At 37.8% G+C, this 26,695-nt stretch overlaps 1 protein-coding gene across 6 annotated transcripts in view; it reads right to left on the reverse strand.

Annotated features, from left to right (window-relative positions):
- Positions 1–990: 990 nt before the first annotated feature.
- Positions 991–26,695, reverse strand: part of ccdc88aa (coiled-coil and HOOK domain protein 88a) — a 177,407-nt gene continuing 151,702 nt past the window's right edge. For 3 of the 6 annotated variants that reach the window (XR_015493125.1, XR_015493122.1, XR_015493139.1), the window contains one exon: positions 991–1,146. The gene's annotated coding sequence lies outside the window, so the exon portion shown is untranslated. The remainder of the gene's footprint in view (positions 1,147–26,695) is intronic. The other 3 variants (XR_015493136.1, XR_015493132.1, XR_015493128.1) reach the window with 1 other exon arrangement.

Raw genomic sequence — 26,695 nt, forward strand, 5'->3', positions numbered from 1 at the left:
CCCAGGCTCATTCTGGAAACGTAGCCCTGCAAACATTTCTGGAGACTGCGAAATACGTATGTATTTGTGCAGTTTTTGTTTTCGCGAATCTGCGAGAGGCCACTGTTCTGGCTTTTTCACATCTCAAACGCCTCTTGCGAGCGCAGTTCGCGCCCGTGCTGTTTTCGCGTAAATCCCGCCAGAGGCCGCTGTCGAGCGACTGTCTGTCTGACTTACTGAATGATTGACTGGGTGACCGGCCAATCAGCCAACCCACTCTCTTCCTCCTCCTTCCGGCCGGCCCGCTTGCTTCCTTAAACCCAAGCAATGATTTACAAAACCAACCAGAAAAAGAAAAGCCCTTGTCTGATTTTGACCGCGTTTTCAGATTTCACCACATTTTCAACCTGTTATTCACTTGTTTACTTTTTTTTTTTGGATTCTGTTTTTGTCTTACCTGATTTCTGGAACCGATCTTCCTCAGACTCGAACCCGGTCATCACCGTAGTCACAGTAGACTCCCCTCCAGCTCTCCACAAGGAGGTGAGCTGTCAGCGGGCGAGCGCGAAGAGGAGCGGCATCACACCGTCCCATAGCCGCGTAAATCACTGTCTCCAGAAACGTCCGTGGGGCTACGTTTTCAGAATGAGCTTGGATTGATTTTATAGCATGAATTGTAACTTAAACTAAAGTGTTACCAAAACAATAAAAGAAAACATACAGAAAAGAAAAGTAAATGCAGTGACAGCTCATTTCTACGTTTCTACTTTATTTATATGTATGTTTTTTGTATGACTACGTTCAGAAAATACAACCTAGGTTCATTGCGGATACGTACCCATCCATCTTCTCACATAAACCCTTCAGAGGGTGCAATATACACTTCAGCTAACCAGACCAGCTTGCTGTCGACCGACTGACCTACCCACCCCATCCCTAAACCCAACTGATAGTGTTTTGAAAAGCAATATAGAAAAAGAAAAGATGTGGCGATCACGTGATTCCACCACATTTTCAGCCTGTTGTTTATTTATTTAATATGTATTACTTTTTTTTGTTTTACCTGGTTTCGGGAACTGTTCTCCGCCAGACTCAAATCTCATCGTCGTGGTCAACTCAGCTTCACGTCCCAAGTCTGCTGATGTATGCTGCAAGCTACTGGGCAAACTGGTAACATTGGACAAGCCTTCTGTCAGCGGTAAACAGGTAGCGGCAAAAAACAGAAGCCTTTGGCGGCATCATACCTGCCTGTATTAATTTTAAAGACGAAATGCAGCCAGACATACCCCTGGCTACATAATTCGCGCTCTCCAGATATGTAGACAGTAATATGCATCAACAATGAGCCTGTGTTGAGAATATACCAACCAAACAAACCAAAAGATCTCTAATGTTGAATTTGCACCAAAGCTCCAAGAGAGAAACTATACCAAAGTACTGGCTCACGTCTAGTCAAATACACACAGGGTTAAGAAAAGAGAGAGATAGAGAGACTCAAAGAGCTGGAGGAAACTTGATGACGGTTTTGTTTGTGTGTTTCCAGGCCTCATCATTCCACCAAAACACATGAATCTTTCATCAGTCAATTCTCTCAGTTCTGAATGCAAGCAAATAGAGCAGATCGCACCCGGCATCTCTGTGCTTCTGGCGCGCTAATTTTGGGAGGAAGATTTGCCGGGCCAATACAGACTAATAGAGAGTCTGAGGGAAATGATTTGCAGACACACAGATTTCTGAAAGCGCGCGCACACACATACACCAGGGTGGTCGAAATCAACTTGAGGACTGCTTGAGCCTCTTACAATTCAACTCCAGTTCTTCATCCGCACTTTTACAAATCCACTATGCGCTCAACTCTTAAGGCTCTCAAAAGCAGAAATGTCCAGCTATTGTTGCTGAATGCTAGCGCAGTGGTGTTTCTCTAAAGAACACGTATTCAGAGAGCCGCTGAATCGAAAGGCTTTACAGGCAAGACTCTTCAAGGTATTTTGTCTCTCAATGTAGATTGATTTACGAGCTCAGACGTGCCCAAGAGTCCAAGCCAATAGTATAAAGAGCAAGGCCACGATAACAGAGGTTTTTCCACAAGACAGTGAAGCACGTTTTATGTCTTAAAGGTGAACTGTGTAATTTCATCGCCCACCAGATTTAAACTGAAAAGCAAACATGATGCTTTTTTTTTTTTAGAGTGGCAAAGTGATAATCAGTGGGGAAGTGAAATCATTTTAAAATTCCTTTTATATGGACTTTTTAGATGTATTTGTGATTGTTTTAGTCTGTTTTTATTGGTTTTAGTGTAATTTTGATTTAGAATAGATAGTGGAAACATAGTCTCATATTGAAAATGTAGACCTATATACATTTCTGGAGATCGCAAAGTTTGTAGCCAGATGAATATATGGTCACATTTTGTGTTTGAAATGAACGCTACGAGGCGGTATGAACCCCTCCTTTTTGTGCATACCAGCTGACCGCTTACCTCTGTGTAGATAGCTTCCCACTGTTACCAGTTTGTCCAGTGGTTCACCACGTACGTCGAAGTATTTAAGACGCAGACCAGAGTTCGAGGGCGACAGGGTTTGAGGACGGTTCCGGAAAGCAGGTAAGATAAAAACAAAAGCCAATAAATAAAATAATGAAGTGAATAACAGGGTAATAATGTGGTAAAATCTGAAAATGTGGTAAAAAACAGGCGAGAGCTTTTCTTTTTCTGGATTGCTTTTTAAAACACTGTCAGTTGGGTTTAGTGAATTGGGTGGGCGCTGGTCAACCGGTGCTTTTGAAAACACTATCGGTTGGGTTTAGAGAAGGAGGAGGGTGGGGGAATTGGTTGATCAGTCAGTCAGTTGACAACAACCTCTGGTGGATCAACATGAGAACAGCAGGGACGAATGGCACTCGCAAGAGAAATTTGAGATCTGAAAATGCGCACACAACGGCCTCTGGTGGATTCGTGAAAACAAAAACTGCAAAGAAAACATAGCCCCTGGGACGTATTTGGCGTTCTCTAGAAATCTATATAGGGTTACATAATCAGAATGAGCTTGGGTTGGATAGTGGCTAAACAGAACTTTGTCATTAAAACCTTATTAGGCAACCATCTTTTATTTATTTAATTGTTTTATTTTAAATAATTTACCATGTAGTTTAATAATTATCCCTATTGAAGTCATGTAACTTTGTTTTTGCCTTTTTATCCCATTCATCTGAATTGCTCTTTAATTTATATAATTATTTTTTAATAAATGGGATGGAAAAAAAGCTAGAAAAAGTTGTTAAAATGTTTTTTTTAAGCAGAAAATTGGACGAATTTCTGAAAGTTCGTGATTCCTGAAGACTAGGTTAGTAAGGATGCCAAAAATTCAGCTTTCAGTCACAAAATACCAAATACGCTAAATACGTCCCAAAATTTTTTTTTTTGTGCAGTTTTTGCGAATCCACCATGATCTGCTGTGTATGCTTTTTGAGATTTCAAATCTCAAATTCAAAGGCTCAAACCAGTGACCTTGCTGTGAGGCGACAGTGCTAACCACTGACCCACTGTGCCACCCAATAGCACAAATTGTACAATAAAATAAATTGTGACCAGCTTTTATTACCTGTTCATTATATGTAAAAACAAAAGATTTTTGCTAATAATTCAGTGCCAATATTTTGCTTTGAGTTTGACCAGCTGTACATTTCTCTTGTTTAGAGACTTTAGAACAGCAGGTTCAGTTGCACCCTTTGAAGCATCATGAAGGTTATCAAGGACACCAACATGCATCCATAAACGCGCAACCTGACGTCTGTGCACTTGTCAAATGGCATATCCGCGATATAAGTCACTGGGGCTAATGCAAGCTATTAATTACAAGCTGGAGGTGGGGGTGACATTTAAAGAGTGGGGAGGAAGCTGGTCCATTCACTCAGCCGTTACTGTAAGCTTATTAAAGATTTAACAGGGTCGTCGTGAGCTGTGAGTCATTCCCTCCAAAAAAAAAAAAAAAAACAGATAAATGATCTCCTTTATTTCACAACATCACAGAACAAAGACAACAGAGTACGGTGTTGATACATAAAATTGTATTTCCCACTGAGAGTCATGAAGACGAACGTGGAGTGACGCAGCAGCAGTTTCAAAAGAGCATCGGATGAAACATTTTAACTGGTTTTAATCTGGGGTTTTTTTGCCTGCATTCTTCTTACGGAGAATAAACCTGGCAACTAAACCTTATCCGCTGCACTGCGGGGAATTCTGTCAGAGTCGGGAGCATTTTGACAGTTTCATTCTGTGTTGTGTGAAAACAGCTCTTGATTAATGTTTGGAGTGGTTGCGAGCTTTGTCCTCCTCATAAAGACACCCTCTGTCACTTCTTAATCTTTTTTTTCTTTCAATCTTGCTTTCTTCTTTTTCTTTCCTGCGGTTGTTGTCTCCTTTCTGTCAAACTGAAAGCATTTCTGTGCTCTCAACGATTAGCTTGTGTTCTCTATGTATATGCACTCTCTCTTTCTCTATCTATCTATCTATCTATCTATCTATCTATCTATCTATCTATCTATCTATCTATCTATCTATCTATCTATCTATCTATCCAATTCAGGCTAATTCTGAAAATGTACCCCTATATACATTTCTGGAGAGCGCCAAATACGTCCCAGGAGTTTTTTTTTTTTTTTGGAGTTTTTGTTTCCGCGAATTCACCAAAGGCCTCTGTGTATGCTTTTTGAGATCTCAAATTTCTCTTGCAAGTACCATTTGCGCCTGCTCTTCCCACAAAAATCCACCAGAGGCCGCTGTCATCTGACTAACAGTTTGATCAACTGACCCACCCTCCTCCTTTCCTAAACCCAAGCAATAGTGTTTTTAAAAGCACCAACTGACCCGATCACCCACTTTCCTAAACCCAATCGACGGTGTTTTCAAATGCAATCCAGAAAAAAAGAAATGCCCTCACCTGATTTTTACCATGTTTTCAGATTTTACCACATTCTCACCTTATTTTTACTTGTTTATTTATTTATTTATTTGGCTTTTTTTAATTTCTGCTTTTGCTTTTACGTGCATTCTGGAACTATTCTTTACCTGTCACGGTCAAAGAAATGTTCTGATAGATCCAAGTGCGAGTGAAAAATTATTTATTGACACAGTCAAAACAAATGCAAAGAATGAGTGCGGTGCTAGGGCTAGGAGAAACAGGGCAGGTATCAGGCAGGAAACAGGGTCCAGTAGAAACTCCTCACGGTCCTGAGCACAGACAGATAGCACACATAAGCATACGTAACAAACTGACAAGGACACACAGAAAACATCGCCCATTTATAGGCACGAATATGAGCCTCAGCTGGCGAACTAATCAAGCTGGCTGAGTGCCGTCATAACACGTGATCAAAACAAATACACATGGACAACAAAAACAAAACAAACCCACATGATCAAACAGACACTCCGGGAGAGCGCACAAACCTGCAACCGTGACATTACCAGACTCAAACCCCATCGCTGTGGTCAACTCATCTCTGCATCTCAAGTCCAGTGACATACATGTTGAGCCACTGGACAAACTGGTAACAGCGGAAAATCCGTCCATACGGAAGTAAGTGGTCAGCTGATAAGCACAAAAAGGAATGGCATTATACCGCCCTGTAGCATTCATTTTAAAGACCATATGTACTTCTGGGCCCGGTTTTTCAAAAGTAATCCACTAGGATTTTGGAAAAGGGATTGGATCAAATCTTGAAAATGGGTTTTTCAAATGAAAAAATGGATTACAAAATCGGATTAGATAATCTAATCCAATCTTGGTTTTGATCCAGTTTAAACCTTTAGTTTGGGTTTTTCAGACTTTTTTTTTTGTAGGATTTGGATCACTTTGGTCTAAAAAATTTGGATTAAACTGATCCCATCAGAAGGGTGGATTCACCATAGATTTCATCCCGAAAATGTAATGAAAAATTTTTTTTAAAGTATCAAATAATACTATATTTGGATCATGCAGTATCTTATAAGATATCCTAATTATTCGTAAGGTTTTAATTGTATTTGTTTAACTGTCAGGCTACTGTGATTACGTAGGCTTTAACGTATTCAGACTTTCAGTATAGGCCTACAGCAGTAGACAAGTAGAAAATGTTTGGCTTCATAAAATAATCCTCCAAACAGCTGTTAAAATTGACCAAAAACAACTAATTTTATTCTGTCACTAATATATATATATATATATATATATATATATATATATATATATATATATATATATATATATATATATATATATATATATAATTTTTTTTTTTCGGAATATTAATTAGTGATGCATGCAATGAAACAAAAAAAAAATACAAAGAATGGCAATCACTGATTTTTAAAATCACTTTCAACAATTGCAAAAAGAGACTGAAAGGGCAGAAGCACAGCTTCATCTGGCAGAGGAACAACTGACTGACCAAACTGCAGCAAACCAAGGCCAGACTTGAGATCTGCTCCTAAAGGCTGCTGGCAGTGGACTGCTGGAAGAGGATGGAGTGGGTTTTTTCTTGTTTTTAGTATTTTTAAATGTGTGTGTTTTCATTTAAAATAAAAATAAAGTTAAATAGACCCCACACTGGCTAGCCCACTTGTCGCTCTTTACATATCTATAGTTCTACATTGTGATTTCCTATCCTGTTTGAGCACTAGTTATCCAGATTTAGTAATCCTGAAAAGTTCCCATCCGGATCAGATTGATCCAATCCGATGTTGCTTTAAAAAACTGGCTCAAAAAGTAAGCTGGATTATGTGATCACTGATCGCAAAAACAGGATTGCTTAATCTGGATCAATTTTATCCGGATTAAACCTTTTGAAAAACCGGGCTCTGGCTACATAATTCATGATCTCCAGAAATGTATATAAGGGTAAGTTTTCAGAATAAGTCTATGTTGAACAATCCACTCGGTTCCCAAGGGATTTAAGCATAAATTTCTTTCTCATTTCAGGACCATTTCAAGTGGACATGCATCATGATAAATTGGGGGGGGATCTTAACTTCCGTTTCATGCGAAATTTAAGAGAGAGCGATAAAACGAGAGAAGATGCACGACTCTATGCACTTGTCTTTGTGAGAATGCATTGGCAAGGTGCAGTGAAGTATTTGAGTGGTACTCTGTGTTGGCATTCTCCAGAGCTCTCCAGTGCCCACCAGACACTCTATATCTCTATTTCTGAGAGGCTCTGAAAAATTTAATTAGCTTATAACCATTTAGCTACATTAATATTCATTAAAATGGCATTTTGAACTAAATGCTAATTACAACCAGATGGACAGACTCATTCGACATTTTGGTTGTTGTTGTGGGTTTGCGTTCTTGCTTAACGAAAACACTTTTGACAAATGAAACGCTATGGTAATAGGATAGAAAAATGTTTGAGGCTTTTTAAAGGGGGACAAAATGCATGCGTTTAAGGGGAGAGAATGGTTTTAGAATTCTTGAATGCCAAAGACTTTAAATTGACATGTTTTCACAAGTTAGTTAACGTAATAAAAATAAATAATTGCAGACATTGTAACAGCCAGTTTTCTTTATATATATATAAAATTGTACTTAATTATTAAGTTAACCCTTATGCACTGCTTAAATTCACTACTATTTTGTAATGGATGAAAACATCTACTGAATTAAACTGCTGTAAGATGCATCAGATAAATATTTTTTCAATGTTTTTGCGTAATTCTGTTAATCTGTCACGTTCACACAATGAAGACAAGGATGGTGATCTCTTAATCAATTTATTCAAACACAGTGGATTGTTCAACAGGTGGAGCAGGTAAGTCATATTTTTAGATGGAAATCAGATGAGTTTATTGTTCACAATTTAAATAAGGATCTTGAAAAAATGGATAAAAAAATAAGAATCAAAAAATGAAAACAAACATTTATCTGATGATTTTTTACAGCAGTTTATCCTCTTAAGACCCATTGTGTTTTTTTTACATGCATTTTTTTTGCTATTTGGGCTTATTGGAACCTAATTAGGGGCAAAGCAGTAGCACAGTAGGTAGCGCTGTCGCCTCACAGCAAGAAGGTCACTGGGTCGCTGGTTCGAGCCTCTGCTCAGTTGGTGTTTCTGTGTGGCGTTTGCATGTTCTCCCTGCGTTCGCGTGGGTTTCCTCCGGGTGCTCCGATTTCCCCCACAGTCCAAAAACATGCGGTACAGGTGAATTAGGTGGGCTAAAATGTCCGTAGTGTATGAGTGTGAATGTGTGTGTGGATGTTTCCCAGAGATGGGTTGTGGCTGGAAGGGCATCCGCTGCATAAAAACTTGCTTGATGAGTTGGCGGTTCATTCCGCTGTGGCGACCCCAGATTAATAAAGGGACTAAGCCGACAAGAAAATGAATGAATGAATAAATGAATGAATGAGGAACCTAATTAGTATAAGAACCTAAGAATCAGCTTTTGATAAGATGTACTTTTAAAGAAAAATTACGTGCATATATGTGGACTCATGGTCTGAATTTACATAAAACACTTTTTCCTGAGTGTTTTTAATGCATATATAACATTTAATATTTTTTTTGATGTGTTTTGACTATCAGAGAGTAACAACATTTTTGCCCATTTTGGACAGAAATAAACACAAAAATAGTGTTTATGACATTTCATATGCTGCAAAACAGTTGCAGGTTGACACTGTTTGTCTGTACCAAAATATAAAACATTCAGAGTATTTTAAATAGCCACTAAAGAGCTAAAATGTGCTGTCCACGTATGTGGACACTCAAACCCTAGGAGGTTAATTAATGGTTGTTTTCATAAGGAACATAACAAAAGTGTAGTAAAACATTTGACAAAATATTTGTCAAAATAAGATTTGTCACCAAAAATAATTTTGCTAGCCGAAACACAGAAAGTTGTGGCTGAAAACATCCCTAACAGTACTTAAGGGTTAACTTTAAATGATTTATCTGTGCACGTCGTTATTCAAAACTTCATTTCCACCTCGCAATGACATATTTTGTTTCATGAAATCTCACGATCCAAAAATGTTGACATTTTGTTAATGCAATATCAAGTCCCAGCTATAGTTTTTGGCATTTGAGAAGTAATTTCACTTAAAGGGACAGTTCACCCCAAAATCTTTATTTAGTAAATATTTACTCATGCTTAGCTTGTTCTAACTCTGTTTGAGTTTCTTTCTTCTGTTGAACACAAAATAAAATATTGTGAAGAAAGCTGGAAACCTGTAATCATTGAATTTCATAATATTTGTTTTTCCTGCTATGGAAGTCAGTTGGCGCTACAGTGGCTCATTGATTAGCACTATTGCCTAACAGCAAGAAGGTTGCTGGTTCGAGTCCCGGTAGTAAAAGACATGCTGGAATAGTTGGTGGTTCATTTCACTGTGGCGACCCCTGATAAATAAGGGACTAAGCTGAAGAAAAATAAATGACTGAATGAACTATGGATGTCAATGGTTACAGCTTTCTATAAAAATCTTATTAGTGTCCAACAACCAAATATGGAAACTTATAAAGGTTTATAACAACTGAGAGTCAATAGTGAGTTATTGGGTGAACTATCCCCTTAAGAACTTAAAATTAAGCATGCAAGTTCTACTTTTTCCTCTGAAATTAAAAATCTTCAGTTGTAACCTTTTCCAGTTTCTGTTTAAAGGTGGTTGGATTCAGAATTTCGTACTTTTATGACCATTTCTGCCATTTGAAGATGTGGGAGAAGAAGTATTGTATGCTAATATGCTATTGTGAATTCAGTAGGAAACTTCCAAATGGTATTTTTGTACCCTTGAAAGGCTATGCAGAAAGGTGAAGCTATTCGTGGCATTATTCCAAACTAAAGTGAATAATCCCTTCAAGAAAGTCCTTCAAGGCCATTAGTACCAGACGATGGTCACTTCAAGGAGGTAATATCACTATTGGTGTAATTCCTTGAGATTAATTTTGAACCCTGAAAGAATAAATGAGATTTGGGTTACAGCCATGGACAGCTGCAAGAATGACATAATTGCACAAAAAGCATGGATGGATAAATGGATGGATGGACAGATATTCAAATGGATGGATGGATGGTCAGATATTCAAATGGATAGTTGAATGGGTGGATGATAGATGGATGAATGGTTGAATGGATGGATAGATATTCAAATGGATGGATGGATGGATGGATGGGCAGATATTTAAATGGATGGATGGATGGATGGATATTCAAATAGATGGATGGATGGATGGATGGGCAGATATTCAAATGGATGGATGGATGGATGGATATTCAAATAGATGGATGGATGGACAGATATTCAAATAAATGGATGGATAGACAGAAATTCAAATGGATGGATGGATGGATAGATAGATGGATAGTCAGATATTCAAACAAATGGATGGTTGAATGGGTGGATGATGGATTGATGGATGGATGGGCAGATATTCAAATGGATGGATGGATGGATGGATGGATGGATGGATGGACAGATAATAAAGTGGATGGGTGGACAGATATTCAAATGGATGAATGGAAGAATTGATAGATGGATGAACAGATTTTCAAATGAATAGATGGATGGGTAGATAAATGGACAGATATTCAAATGGATGGATGGATGGATATATGGATAATTGGACATTCATGGATGGACAAATGAATAGACAGATATTTAAACAAATGGATGGATGGACGGATATTCAAATGAATGGATGCATGAATGGGTGGATGAATTGATGAGTGGATGCATGAATTGATGGATGGATGTTTGTTTGTAGACGGGCACCACGGAGCAATAAAAAGCATTGGTGAGTGTATTGATGGAGATAAAAAAATCACCTCAATTGATATACAAGCATTTTTAATCTAAATATTTACTACAAAATTGCCTGATGTCGCACTGTTAATTTGCTATCATATTTGTGTGTTTCTTGCCGAATGTCTTTAGTTAGTTTGAATGACCATGTAATCTTATTATGCTGTCAATTATGGGGAATTAGTGGCTCAAACTGTTGTCTTGGTCTGTAGGTCAAGCAAAGTGAAACACGTTCTGCTTGATTCTTTCAATACATTCAAATCACCTGCAATTTTCTTCTCCTATAGATTTTCAACAGCCGTCCTTCTTTTAGATGAGCAGCAATAAAAACAGCATTTTGTCCAACATAAAGTGTTTTTTTTTTCTGTACATACTGTATTGTCTATTTTCAGTCTTCTGTTGTCCATCTTTCATGATGAGTCGTAATTCCTAACATACTGTAGCACTTGACCATAAAGAATTCATACAGCTACAGCTTTAGAAGGGTGAAGTAGTGAATTTCTGACAGCATGTTAAGGCAGCATAATACACATTATATTCTATGGCTTTTGACATGAAACTTTATGGCCCAATATCACCAACTCTTACGTTTTACGGGATGTTGGAAAGCCAGGATGTTTGACGACAACCATTTAGATTCTCACACATAGGAAAAAGGCTTAAGAGGCATTGAAAACAGTATCATTTTTTAAAACATAAAATAGAAACATATGTATTGTGTTCAGCCAGTCTGATCCACTAAAGCAGTGGTTCTCAAAGTGGGGATCGGGACCCCCGATGGGTCGTAGGACAATGGGGCGGGGGGGGGGGGGGGGGGGGGGGGGGGGGGTGCGGGGGAGGGGATGGGGGAGGATTGGTCCAAAAATGTATTTACTTTTATTAAACCATAAGAATTACCATATTTTATCTATAACCTACTGAAGAGAAAAAAATTATATAGTTACTATAGTCGCTTATAATAACTAGTTCTATTGGACCCCTGGGGTAATTACATTGTATTATTATATTAAAGACACAGCAATAGTGTCAGATACAGCAGATTGATTTTATAACACCAGGTTAAACTTTCTGGCCCATTTACAGCACTGACGTACATTAAAAAAATTAAACAAAGAATAGACTTGGGTCTATTGGTGTGTGTGCACCATTGCATGCAAGGTTTCTCTATTTATAACCACCTCAGAGGATATTAGGGGTCGCGAGTCGCTGGCATTGTCATTTTGGGGGTCGCAGGCTGAAAAGTTTGGGAACCCCTGCACAAAACAACTTTTTTACGTATTGATAAAAAAAATTACTAATGATAATGAAAATATCTTATTATTTAATTTGTATTAAAACATAATTTTTTTAAAAGGAGAGATAACTAATTTGTAGTAAAATGTATTAATAAGATTGTACAAATTCATAATAATTAGCTACTTAATTAGACAATTATGGTTCAGCTTCAGTCTTTATTCTTTACACATGAGCGCGAGCAGCCATTGTAATCTTTTTGGCTCGAGACTTCCGGTTTCCATTGATTTTTAGACGTTTTAGCTCGTTATGCTACTTGATGTTGCACACTGATATTTTATTATTATATAATTCCACTTTTTATGTATAGTCTTGAACACACAGAGCAAGTAGTTTTCTGCTGTTTATTATTCCTAGTTATTTCTCCCATAGTTAATCATTAGTTCTAAAACAACTGTAAAAATGAGCGCACTTCTACATTGCAGAATAAGGTCAATAAGCAAGCATGCAGAACTGAAAAAAAATTACAACAGTGGACTACAAAACCATATGTGCACACACGTTATTGATAACTAGATAACCATTGACCCGACATCCACAATACAGCTTGTTTAAATATTTTTTTGGATCCACGTGAATGTTGATCAATCTGATAATACGATTTTCCAACATTATATCTAAAAAAACTACACTTTTTGCTATGTAAACGTACCCACAAGTAAAGCGCTACTTCTCTTGAAACTTAGTATGCATTAAAATGAAGCTACAGCTAAAATCTAACTTCAATCTAAAATCAACCCAGGCTCATTGGAATAATATGCCCAGGGCTACATTTTTGAGAACCAACAAATATATACCCTGGACTACGCCTTCTTGCAGTTTTTATTTTTACAATTCCACTGGAGCATGGTTGTGACAAGCCAGAGTCACAGTGGCAAGGCCAGATGGACAGATTGACCACTGGGAAATGGTGTTCCCTATGGCCAGTTCGCCCCTGAAGTAGTATGTCCCAAAGCTTGCAAACTCTTCTGTTACACAATCAAAAGTATATACTTTTCTTTTACAAAACAAGTGCATAGTTTTAGGATGCAGTATAAGAATTAGGACACAGCAACTGTCTTTTTGCACATGGCATGAGGAAGATGACCTATTCCCTTGATAACATCATTACATTCAGTTTTTAAGATGATTAAAACTCAGTTTTTACTAATATATACTTGAATTATCTTCACAAAAAGATTTTTTTTTTTGTATCATAATTAACATTCTCCTCTCCAGCCAATGAAACGCAGTCCTGATTTCCACATTTTCTGCTCTAATCTCCTCCTTTGCTTAAGAGGGTGTCATCAAACTGCAATTCCCCTCTTCCACTCACTCATCAACCTGTCATTTCGAGGGCCGTGTGACTGAATTATCCTCTACACTCTCCTGCTCTGTATTATGGCAGTTACTGCAGATTCACCTTCCCCTTTTTTATCACGGGAAATATCTGTCTTCACCCCAGCGACTGCAGACTGCGGCCCTGCACCTCTGGAGGACAAACAGCCATATCAGACAAAAGAGAGACGCAGCCAGCCACGACATGCACCTGATGAAAAAAAAAAGCATCTTTATCTGCGGCGTGATCATGAAGTGTATGAACATTTCGTTATCAGACAGTCCTAAAGCTCTGACCTTGACTTTGCATTGAGAGGGAGGGCAGCATGAACGCGTCAGACTTGATGCGTCGATTTCTGCAGAAATGTACTTGCAGTAACAGCTTTAGCTTTTTTATTATTATTATTCTTCAGTCGGCTCTACAGGTTGTCTTTGGACAAGCGCTGCAAGATATATAAACACTTCATAGTATCAATGCTTCATGTCAAGGATGTAACCACATATTCAGAGGTCTGTATTATGACAGAAGCCGGACAAACTTAAGAGTTATAGAGTTGGCAAACAGCGAACAGCCGGCTGCATGAAATATGGCGAGTCTGAGAGATTCACTTCTAACAGTAAAAGTGAATGAATAGCCGACACTCGTTAAAGTAAAGGTTCTGTATCTGCATTCATGGTTTCATAAAATTCATACAAACTTTTTATTCCACAAAAAGTTATTTAAAAAGAAAAGGGGTTTCTTCACACTAAGAAAAAAGGGTTCTTTTAGGAACTGTTCACTAAAAGAATCTTCAGGGATCTAAAATGATTCTTCTGAGGAATCATGGTGAACAATACAAATTTGTAATTCATTCATTCATTCTCCGGCTTAGTCGCTTATTTATCATGGGTCACCACAGCGGAATGAACCGCCAACTATTCCAGCATATGTTTTAAGCAGCGGATGCCCTCCCAGCTGCAACCCAGTACCAGGAAACACCCATAGACACTCATTCACACACACATTACAACCAATTTAGTTTATCCGATTCACCTATAGTGCATGTCTTTAGACTGTGGAGGAAACCCACGCGACTACGAGGAGCAAACTCCACAGAGAAATGCCAACTGGCACTGGAACCAGCGACCTTCTTGTTGTGAGGCGACAGTGCAAACCTCTGAGCCACCATGTCACCCGCATTAGCTATCATGAATTAATATTAAGCAATACTTTTACAGGATTTATTAACCTTACTGAAAGTTAAACTGCCCTGTTAGACTTTGCCAAAATTTTACAGTAAAATACCACATACATCCTTAACAGTTTACTACAGTAATCTGCACTGCATTGTGGCACTTTTACAATAACTTATCGTGGTATTCAACAAATTTGCAAGTAATCAATGTAATCAAGTACTGCTACTGTAGTTGACGACAAAAATGAGACAGCTAAGGAACAAATTAGTCACTTGTTTGGATTTTGTTTAATTCAATAGGAAATACTTAAAATAAAGGTTTGTGCTGCTAGTGTGAGATGTAAAAAAATACAGTAAAAGTAGTTGTAAAAATCATACATGATCATCAGTTTACCATAAAAAGAAGTTGCAGTAAGGCTATTACTGTCAAATGAAACTGCAGTAGAGCCCTGCTACTGTAAAACACATCTACAGGTAAGCTACTGTAAAGCAGCAGTTGTGGGAACTTACTGGCAACAGTGCTACCAGTAAGTTACCACAAAAATACAATAAAATGTCTAACAGTATACAAATGTGAAGATTTTTTTAAAATGGTTTTTAAGGTAACTACCGTATTACACAAACATAAATGACTTTTAATTTATAACACACACCATATTTAATTCTAGGCTTATAATCAGCCTAAAAATATTATTATCAAACATAAATCATGTTTAACAAAATACAACCACCTATGTTAAATGGTAGTATTGGTAATATTTTTAAATATATTTGACTGTTTTTACTGTATTTTATTTAATAATGTATCTAGTTTGTAGATTTCACTAAATATACACATTGTTTGATACGATTCAACTTGAATTCGTAAGCTTTTTTTTAGTTGACTCAACTTAAATGGAGTCAACTGCAGTACTTTAAAGGGTGGAAAGTGGAGTTAAATGAAAAAAAGCTGTGCAACAATTGACAAACTATTGAGTCAGTGTATTTTTTACAGTGTAAAAATGGTAACATTTCTAGACAGATAGCTTTCTGTACCATTTTTAATATGCCAAATTCATTCATTCATTTGTTTTCCTTTGGCTTAGTCTCTATTTCAGAGGTGTCCACAGTGAAATGAACCGCCAACTATTTCTGCATATGTTTTACACAGCAGATGCTTTACACTCATACACTACGGCCAATTTAGTTATCCAATTCCTCTATAGCGCATGTGTTTGGAACTCAAACCAGCTTCCTTCTTGCTGTTAGGCAATAATGCTAACCACTGAGCTGCCATGTTGCCTATATGCCAAATTCATTCATTCATTTTCTTTTCGCCTTAGTCCCTTTATTAATCTGGGATCGCCACAGCGGAATGAACAGCCAACAGCATATGTTCCACACAGCAGTTGCCCCTCTAGCTGCAACCCAGTACTGGCAAACACCCATACACTCTCATTCACACACATACAAAACTGATAATTTAGCTTACTTAATTCACCTAAGGCACATGTCTCTGAGTGTAGGGGAAACTAAAACTAGATTGCTGTGAGGTGAGTGCTAACACTGAGCCACCATGTCATCTATATGCCAAATTATATAATTTTAATAATATTCTGAATAGGCGTAAAGAGTTGTGCTTCTGTAACAAATCTCTTGTTTATTTGCTGCTCAATAAGCCGTTTTGAGAAAGTCTGTGCATCAGACGATCTGCGAAACAGTTGTGAACTATTGTTTTGGCGGCTTATTACTGAACTTCTGTCCTCTTCACCCACAACACATACATTTGAAGTTTGAGACGGGAAGATTTCTCGGTCTCTTTCAACAACTGCTTGCATAGTTTATGCACGGCTGGAACCATGAGGTCTCCTGAGGCCTGGTCTCCTCATCTGCTGGAGCTGAAGACAGAGAGTGGGCTGGAGAAAGAGAGAGAGAGATTTCCCTGAGTGGGCAGCAGGAAAGACAAACAACCCATCAATATAGAGCCTCCATCAATAGTGCCCTCTGCTGGAGGGGGTCAAAATAACAACACTAGTGTGGAGCAAGAAGACACCATGTGCAAAATCTGGAAGAAAGAAGATGGTTGCTAGGGGTTGTTAAGGTGCTCTGAGTGGTTACTACGTGGGTGCTTTAAATAGTACCGCAGCATAAATGAGTACAACCCTCACAAATCTCTCTTTTAATTGTAATATTTTCTGTAGGATGCTATACCATAATTAATTTGTGCATATACATTATCAGTAGCAAAGCCAAAACTAGAGCTAATTTAACAAAATAACTTCAAATGATCAACAAAAAAAAAATAATAGTACACCCTAAAACAGGGGTTCTTGATGTCTACATTAGAAGGTCCAAATATGAATTTTTATTTAGGTCAAAGGTCTGGAACAATTGATATTACATAACTTGTTTTTAATAAACATCCATAACATGCATCACAAGACAACACTATTAATTTTCCTTTAAATAAAGTGGCATTTGCATTCAAAACACATCAAATACAATGTAAATGTGGCAAAACCACTAATATAAGTGCATTTTTGTACAAAACACAACAAAAGGTAGGCCCAATAGTATCTGAATGTAGCCATGATAACGCAAGCTGAGATTGCATACCTCAGAGGTGCAATGTCAGACAGTGCACTCAGTGGAGCGAGTGACGTCACTGTGAGGGGTAGGGTTAGATGTGGGCATTACATGCAGGCCAACAGCATCAGGTCTGCATCCAGACCTCTCTCCAAATAAAGTGAAAAATACAAAAGGTGTGTAATGAGAACTTTAGATGTAGTTTTGCGGTTCTTATATCTGTATTTTGTGGATACTGCCATTCAAAATGTCGTTGTGCAGTTTTATAGTGGCATTTCCATTTAAATAATCGCTTTGCTGCTGTGTTTTAAAGCCCATTGATTAAAGCAGGTATACGTGCAATTAGCGCGCTCGATCACGTGAAGCCTTGTATGATCACCGGCTATCATGATGCAGAAAGACTTTGATTTTATTTTAAATTTGAAGTAAAACTGCAATAAAGAGAAGTAATCAGTCAAAACATTTATATATTTTGAATCAGTGACAGTGTCTAAAAAAGCTTTTCAACAAAAAGTCTTTCAGTTTCATTTACAGAGATCAATGGCACTTTTAAAAAAAATGTATAAATATTTACCAAATTAAGTTTAACAGAGCAAGGAAATTTTCACAGCATGTCTGATAATATATTTTTTTTCTGGAGAAAGTCTTGTTTGTTTTGTTTTCCTTCAGTTAGAATAAAAAAGGTGTTTTAAAGTCAAAATTATTAGCCCCTTTAAGCTATAATTTTTCTATAGTCTACAGAACAAACCATCATTTAACAATAACTTGCATAATTACCCTAACCTGACTAGTTAACCTCATTAACCTAGTTAATCCTTAAAATGTCACTTTAACCTGTATAGAAGTTACTTCATCATGGCACCGTCATCATGGCAAAGATAAAATAAATAAATCAGTTTTTAGAAATTAGTTTTTAAAACTATTATGTTTAGAAATGTGTTGAAACAAATCTGCTCTCTGTTAAACAGAAATTGGGGAAAAAAATTAACAGGAAGGCTAATAATTCAGGGGGTTTCATAATTCGAATTGCAACTGTATAATATATATATATATATATATATATATATATATATATATATATATATATATATATATATATATATATGTGTGTGTGTGTGTGTGTGTGTGTGTGTGTGTGTGTGTTTATATATATATATATATATATATATATATATATATATATATATATATATATATATATATATATATATATATATAATTTTTTTTTTTTTTTGAAAGCTGAATAAATAAGCTTTCCACAGGTGTACTGTATAGTTTGTTAATATTTAGTATATAACTATTTAAAATGGAATTCGAGGGTTTTAAAAAATATAAATATTGAGAAAATTGCCTTTAAAAATGTCCCAATTAAATGATTTTATGTTGATATATTATAGTACATTTACAAAATATCTTTAAAGAGCATGATGTTTGCTTAATATTTCAACTATTTTTGGCATACAATAAAAAAATTATCATTTAGACTGATACAATGTATTTTTGGCCAATCCCAAAAATATACCCATGCAGCATGAGGCTGGTTACAGCATAAAAGCTGGTTATGTTGCCCAGGGTCACAAATAGAGAAGCTGGCAGCTTCACAATATTACTGATTTATCTGTATTTGCAATTAAATAAATGCAGCCTTGATAAGAATAAAAGCTTTCATAAGCATCCAACCTTAAAATCTAACCCAATTGCTTACAATACAACCTTTAAACAAAGTTTCTTCAACTCTGGTTAAAGTAATACTAACACTATCAGAAATAAAACCTAAAGTGATACTGATATCACAGAGGAGAAATAAATATGCCATTTTTACCTAAATATGATTTGAAGTAATGATATCACTGCAGATACTGCAGCAGAGAAATAAATAAATAAATGCTGTTTTTAATCCAATATTTTTATTTAAATAATCATTACGCAATTTACATAATTTACGAGGACAGCAAAATGTTCTGTACCTCCTACCTCGCCGCATAAACAGCACTAATTTAATAGCCTCCATAATGGAGCAGTCAGCAGCAGACAGCGTTACCTCTGCTCTTTAAAGCTTTGATAGCAGCGTTCCTGTATTTACGAGCTGAGGAAACTTCTTACATGTCATTAGAGTCTGTTAATGCATGCTTTAGATGATCGCTGCGATGTGAGGGCGGTTGTTCTTTAGGTAATGAAGCAAAACAGAGAGAAAATGGATGACCACGGTGAGATGGAGCTGTGTGGGAGGAGCAGACGGGACAGGGGGGGGCATGAAGAGACTCGGTTGAGAACGGAAAGAGAGAGTTTGTGGTGAAGAGAGAAGCCATGCAGAGATGTGTACAGTTCAGAGGCAGGTCAGCCTGGTGAGGAGGTGGGCCAGAGTTTTGATGAGCGCCGAGGAGAGACGGGTATTTTAGGCTGAGGTGGCGTCTCTCTCTGTGGGGCGCAAGGTTTCCATGTGGCAAGTGGGGAGTAAACACAACACGGAAATGACACAAACTCGCTAAACACACAGAGGGGGGTCAGCGCTGATGGAGAGACGCCACCATGAGAAAAGAATTGGTGTGTGTGTACAGGTTTATGTGGTTTGAAAGGACACAAAACTGTAAAATGACATGGGTATGACCTAGTTGTACTCTATTCAGGTGGTTTATTCTAGTAAATTCAGGTAGTTCATTCTAAATATTTAAATCATTCTAAATATTTAAATCATTTTTATGTCATTTTTTGACATAAAAAAATTGGGTTGGGGTTAGGGGTGGGGTAGGGGTAGGGCAAACATTCAGAAAATTTACCCCTATTTACATTTCTGGAGATCATGAAATAATATAGCAAGATGTGTGTGTGTATATATATATATATATATATATATATATATATATATATATATATATATATATATATATATATATATATATATATATATATAATGTATAGCTAGGCTGCATTTCATCTTTAAAACAAATGCTACAGGGCTGTATGATGCCATTTCTTTTGCGCTTACCAACTGACCTGGGGCCTCATGTACGAAGATTTGCGTGGAAATCTTACTAAAACATTGCGTATGCACAAAGCTGTAAACGTGCGTACTTTCAGAAAATTCAGAAGTATGAAACACTGCGTACGCCGAATCTCACGCATATTCTTTTGTACATCCGAATGATTGTGAAACTGAGCGCAAAATGCACGAGCACAAAACCCCTCCCTGCCTCCTCCCCCGTATGAATATGCTAATGACTATGCTAATGGAAAAACCCAACGAAAAAGCAGGCAAAAGCAAGCAAAAAGAGAAACTTTGAACAGAATGTGAATTGGAGGTGCTGCTTTCGGAGGTAGACCGGAGAAAAGCGGTGTTATTTGCAAGTTTGTTCTCCGGAATTAACAACAAAAGAAAAAAATAGAGTGGGAGAGTTTAGCTGATGCGGTTAACACAGTTGGGTCTGAACATCGCACTGAGTGGATTAAATAAAGAAATAGTGTGGTTTATATCTGTAAAATGTTCCAGTACCCTTAACAGTCTCAGTGGTGCACCTCGTAAGATGCATGTGATTATGTATTGACACTTTCGAGCATGAACTCGGCTCGAATCCAGCGTCTGATGAACTCTTTTTTTTTTTTTTTCCCCGCTACATATAAGATTTTGCCCACTATTTATCACGAGAAAGACAAGTAGGAATCATCAATAGGTTTGTGCATCATATTTTATTTGCACATTTATTGAATGGAAATGTTTCTGATTCACGCATGCAAATTCATCTTCAGATAGTGTCTTTATAGCAATGTGCGTGCAGTAGATCGCTCAGATTACATTGGGAAAACAGGCGACCGCTGCAATTTGCGCTTTAATGTTTAGCTGCTCAACTGTATAGTATGGAAACCTTATATACCTGCTAGATGAACCCGTCTCATACAGCTGCCATTGCAAGGCTCAGACACTTTGTAGAGAGGAATTTAACACAACTGCCTCTAGGAGTCGCCAATGGAAATAAAACAGACACGCACAAAAAATGTGCGTACACCAGCCAGAAAGCTGCCGTGAAGCTGTGCACATTCCTACGTTCAGTTCATTGTTAGTAAATCCAAACGTGAGCGATTCTGAGCGTGAAACCTGGCGTACACAAAGTTTTTGTGCGTACGCAGCGTTGATACATGAGGCCCCTGGGGTCCGTTCTTTGTAGGTGGATTACTCAATTAGCTGGATTTGGATATTGACAATTTGACATGATCCAGGATCATTTAGTTCTTCAAAACTCATCTGAGACTTGTTGTCATAGTAACAGTTCTGGTAGCTCAAACCTGTTTGGGAGCAGGTTTATTTCATAAAAACAGGATTAGATCGGGCCAGTTCAAGCAAAGGTAATACTGAAAGTATGTACCAAATGCTGATAATTTATTACAGTAGTTATATACACTTGGGAAAATATTAAATATATATATATACTTGTTTGAAGAACCAAATTAGCCAGAGAGCAGTTATGAAGATAAACAGATCCAGGATCTGCCAAATCATCTTAGATCATTTAAGCGAGGTACGAAGAACGGACCCCAGTATACCTAGTATGCCATGTATGTCGGCAGACTTGTTACGTGGAACGGAGTTGACCGAATCGATGAGGTTTGAGTCCGGCGAAGACAAAAACAAAAGCCAAAGAACAAAATAAACAAGCAAAAAAAAAAATCTGAAAAATTGGTAAAATCTGAAAACGGGGTAAAAATCAGGCTGCCGCATGGGGTTTCTTTTTTTGGATTGCATTTGAAAAGACTTTCGGTTGGGTTTAGGAAAGGAAGAGGTTGAGTCAGTCAGTCGACCGCGGTCTCTGGTGGATTTATGTGAGAACAGCAGGCAAAACATCATCATCAACAAACAAAGTTCAGTTCTAAAACTCAAGACCGCAAGAATGGAGGATGCATAATAGTTCCTGGATGTGTTCTTGGTATTGAGGATGCACCGATGCAGACCAGAGCACCAAACTCGCTCTAGAAGTCCCAGAAGTCATTGCGGCTGAATAGAAAAAGGGGTAAAGGGGAAAAACAATAAAGCATTGTGTGAATGCTGTAGGCGACGCAGTGGTGCAGTAGGTAGTGCTGTCACCTCACAGCAAGAAGGTCGCTGGTTCGAGCCTCGGCTGGGTCAGTTGGCGTTTCTGTGTGGAGTTTGCATGTTCTCTTTGCGTTGGTTTCCTCTGGGTGCACCGGTTTCCCCCACAGTCCAAAGACATGAGGTACAGGTGAATTGGGTAGGCTAAATTGTAGTAAATGAGTGTGTGTGGATGTTTCCCAGAGATGGGTGGCGGCTGGAAGGGCATCCGCTGCGTAAAAACATGCTGGATAAGTTGGCGGTTCATTCCGCTGTGGCGACCCTGGATTAATAATGGGACTAAGACAAAAAGAAAAAGAATGAATGCTGTAATGTTGAAATAATTTTCCCTTAAAAATGCATGTAGGTCACGTGACCATTAGAAAAAAACGCATCATCTCATTTCTCACAGGACGCACTCTGTATTCTTGCGTTCTCCCGAGTTTGTTTTTCCAAAGTGACCTGGCAAGAACGGTCTTCACAAGAATGCAAGTTCGTTCTCTGCGCTCTTGGAATTGAGAAAGTATGTATATGCTAGAAACTTCCAGGTAGGTGTGTTGAAGCAAATTGGAGCTATACTCTGCAGTACACCGGCCCTCCAGGACTGAGCGTGTTCCCCCTTGCTGTAGAAAGTCACTTTTTGAATGTACTGTATGACTTACATGGAATTGTAAACAGTTTGAAGCATTCTGATTAAAAGAATTTGCTAGATGTGAGTATTTTTGGGGGGAAAGGGTTGTTCAGTGTTTTATATCAAGTACCAAAGCAAAATAAATTAAGGGATTTAGCATGTTTATTAAAAATCACTGTTTTTTTTTTGTTGTTGTTGTTGTTGTTGTTTATAGATAAATTACATAAAAATGCTTTTAAAAAGTTGTATTACTTTATGTGATGGTAGAAATCACACGTATAAAACGAGAATATGTCATATATTGTGCTTATTTATGTGTAGAACAAAAGTAAATTAATTATTGTTTTGGATCATTTGAAATCCTTTCATGTCATCGTGAGGCACCATTACAAGTTTATGGAGGTGTCCTAATGGAGCCACTGGTTGTAAACCACTGCAATAAGCTACAGGTGCTTTGTTCTACCTATAATAGTGTTGTGCTTCCCTTCACACGTGAACCCCTTAGTCAAAAAATGTCAGAAAATAATGACAAGACAACATATGTGCACACACACCTGCAAAGCTCTTGTTTCCCCTACAGATATGTTTCTCCTGACCACTGCGCTCCAGCCAGAGCTCTCAATCTCTGCGCCCCTGGCTGGCAGCCGCGGTTGGGGGTGGGTAATTACCTGAGTCCCAGGCTTCTCCTCTCTCACAGGCCCGGAGCCCCATAAATCCTTCTTCTGCCTCATAGGTCTATTCTAACAATGGCCAGAGAAGTATCTTCAGATATTTTATTGCCATCGCCAGCTCTGACCTTTAGTGGTGCATGTGGTCCGAGGGGGAATCAAGATGCACCTCAGAGAGAAAGGACAGAATGAGTAAAATAAATGTATAAACGCAAGCACAGGACCATCAGCAGGAGAAGGATGGCGTAAGGTGTGGGAGTAGTTGAATTTTTTAGAACGTGAAGGCTGGTGGTGGAAAGACAGAGAGGGAATAATGCTGGTCTGCTCCACTGAGGTGGAAATATGCGGATGGACATATCTCAGCTTGGGATTTGATGATGGCCATCCAGTTAGCACTAAAAAGTAGTTACTTAATGTAGAATTACACAAGAAAATGTTCAAGCGCATACCTGATGTATGTACAGTTGAAGTCTGAATTATTAGCCCCCCCCCCCCCCCCTTTTTTTTTTAAGTCTACTTTTACAATTTGACTCATTCAAACTACTGCAGAAATGTTTTAACCAACAGGCACACATCATACACAGTACAGATACATTTCCTAATAAATAGCCAACTATAAATTAAAACCATTAGTGTATGCTATCTATTTTTGTTTACACAAGCTTTGGAGACGTAACGTCAATTGCGCTTTTAAATAATAGGTCACCTATAGCTTTCGTCACGATCCATGGATGAATTTGGAAATACTTCAAACTTCATATGACTTCACAGTTCACCAACTTTAGCGCACAGAGAAATTAACATTAACTTAGTTTCCAGTCTTCCACATTTACAAAGTGTAGCGCGACATTCTGAAAACGTAGCTTTATATACGTTTCTAGAGACCGCAAATTATGTAGCCAGAGGTACGTATGGTTGCATTTAATTTTTTAAACGAACGATACAGGGCGGTATGATGCTGTATCTTTTTGCACTTCTCCAGCTGACTGCTTACCTCCGTATGGACGGCTTTCCCGCTGTAACCATTTTGTCCAGTAGCTCGCCATGTACGTCGGCGGACTTGAGACGCAGAGAAAAATTGACCAAGACGACAGGTTTCGAGTCCGGTGAAGAACGATTCCAGAAAGCAGGTTAAGAAAAATAAACAAAATCCATAAAATAAACAAGTAAATAACAGGGTGAAGTTGCGGTAAAAATCAGGCGAGGGCTTTTCTTTTTCTGGATTGCTTTTGAAAATTGTTGGTTGGGTTTAGGGAAGTGAGTGAGCGGGTCAATCAATAAAATTGGTTGGGTTTAGGGAAGGAGAAGGGTGGGCCAGTCGATTGGTCAGTCAGTCAATTCAGTCAGTCAAACAGTCAGTCAACAGTGGCCTCTAGTGGATTTACGCAAGAACAGCAGGCACGAATGGCACTCTCGAGAGAAATTTGAGATCTCAAAAAGCGTACACTGCGAGCTCTCGTGGATCCCCGAAAACAAAAACTCTGGGGTTGAACTCTGTAGGATAGTCGGCGCATTCCAAATGGGAAACATCACCCTCCAAAGGAAGTGAAAATAATCATGGCCACCATGTTGAAGTGTTCTTTCAAACCGAAGTAATCAATAGTGGACACTTTGACGGGCACTTAAGAATGAAAGATTTCAAAGGCTTCAACTGCTGGACACTTCAGTACCCCATGATCTTTTGCACAGGAAAGTTGTTTTTTGTCAAACAGTGAGTTTTATTCAGAAGGGCTCATCCAAATTCTCTAATCCCTTCAAAAGTGTCACTGCAGAGGGTAAACTCTTCGAAAGGGGATTAAGGCATAGGGATGAATGAAACATGCTGAGTAAGTCCCCACACGTGAGTGTAAAAGAATCTCGTTTAAAAGAAACACTTTAAGCACAGAATCTGTTGAAAAACTACATTACCCATGATGCTTAATGGGAAATTACATATATTAGAGAGCTGCAGAAAAAGAACATGGCAAAAGGATTCTTTAGCTACTCCTACTTTACTCCTACTCCAACAACTGGTGTCCCTATACTCTCAAAATATTTAATATTTTGCATTAAAGATGTATTGATTCTACAGATATAATCGACCAGCTGTAAATAAATCATTTTATACTACTTTAACTAGTATAAACACACACACACACACACACACACACACACACACATATATATATTAATATAATATTAATATATATATTAATTTTAATACTACCTCCTGGTTGGTCGATTTAGTTTATGGCTTATAACACTTCAACAAAGACTTTTATTTAAATGTCTTTGTTAAATATGAGTAAGAAAAGTAGTGAGTAAGACCTCTTAGCTGAATTCTTTTAAATCTGCATAACTGCAGCTCTGACATAAAATGTAACCTTTGCGTTGAAATTTTACTTGCTTGAAATTTGGTGCAAACGTGAGATTCATCACATTGCAAAATTCCAAATGGTCCAAGTCTTGCATAATACTTAGCATAATTTTGCATAACATTTTCAATAAATTTTCATTGAAATAATCTGAAACCTGAATTCAGATTTCTGATGTTAAGTTTGGCATGAAAACAAATTACTTTTTTCTCTCGTGTATTATAAATCATTACTGACATACAACATATTTTAATGTGAGGAATATTTGAATGGACAGAGCCCCAACTGACTTTTTTTATTTTTACCTGATTTTTTCAGATTTGGCCACATTCTCACCCTGTTATTTACTTCTTTGTTTAATTTTTTACCTTTCATTTTTGTTTTACCTGCTTTCTGCAACCGTTCTTCACAGTACTCGAACTCTGTCGTCGTGGTCAACTCCTCTCTGCGTCTCAAGTCTGCCAATGTACGTGGCAAGCTACTGGTCAAACTGGTAACAGTGGAAATGCCGTCCACAGGGAGGTAAGCGCTCAGCTGGTACCACGAAAAAAACAGAAGCCGTTGGCAGCGATATACCGCCCCATAGCCTTTGTTTTAAAGATAAGATGCTCCCATACGTAGCTCTAGCAACATCATTTTCGCTCTCCAGAATTGTATACAGGGGTACATTTTCAAAATGAGCCTGTGCTGCGCATTACCTTTGCGTTGTATTGCAAAGAAAAGGGCAGTATGATTATTCTTCCTAGTATTTTTTTTCTACTTTCCAGACACACACACACACACACAATCTCAAGCTATAAAATGAATGGCAGAATATTTCATTTTTGGGATTAAGTATTCATTAACGTTTAATTTATTTATGCTTTTTCATACGATGCT

The sequence above is a fragment of the Danio rerio genome, chromosome 6 (assembly GCF_052040795.2).
Source record: "Danio rerio strain M-AB ecotype USA chromosome 6, GRCz13ab, whole genome shotgun sequence".
NCBI classification, from domain to species: Eukaryota; Metazoa; Chordata; class Actinopteri; order Cypriniformes; family Danionidae; genus Danio; species Danio rerio.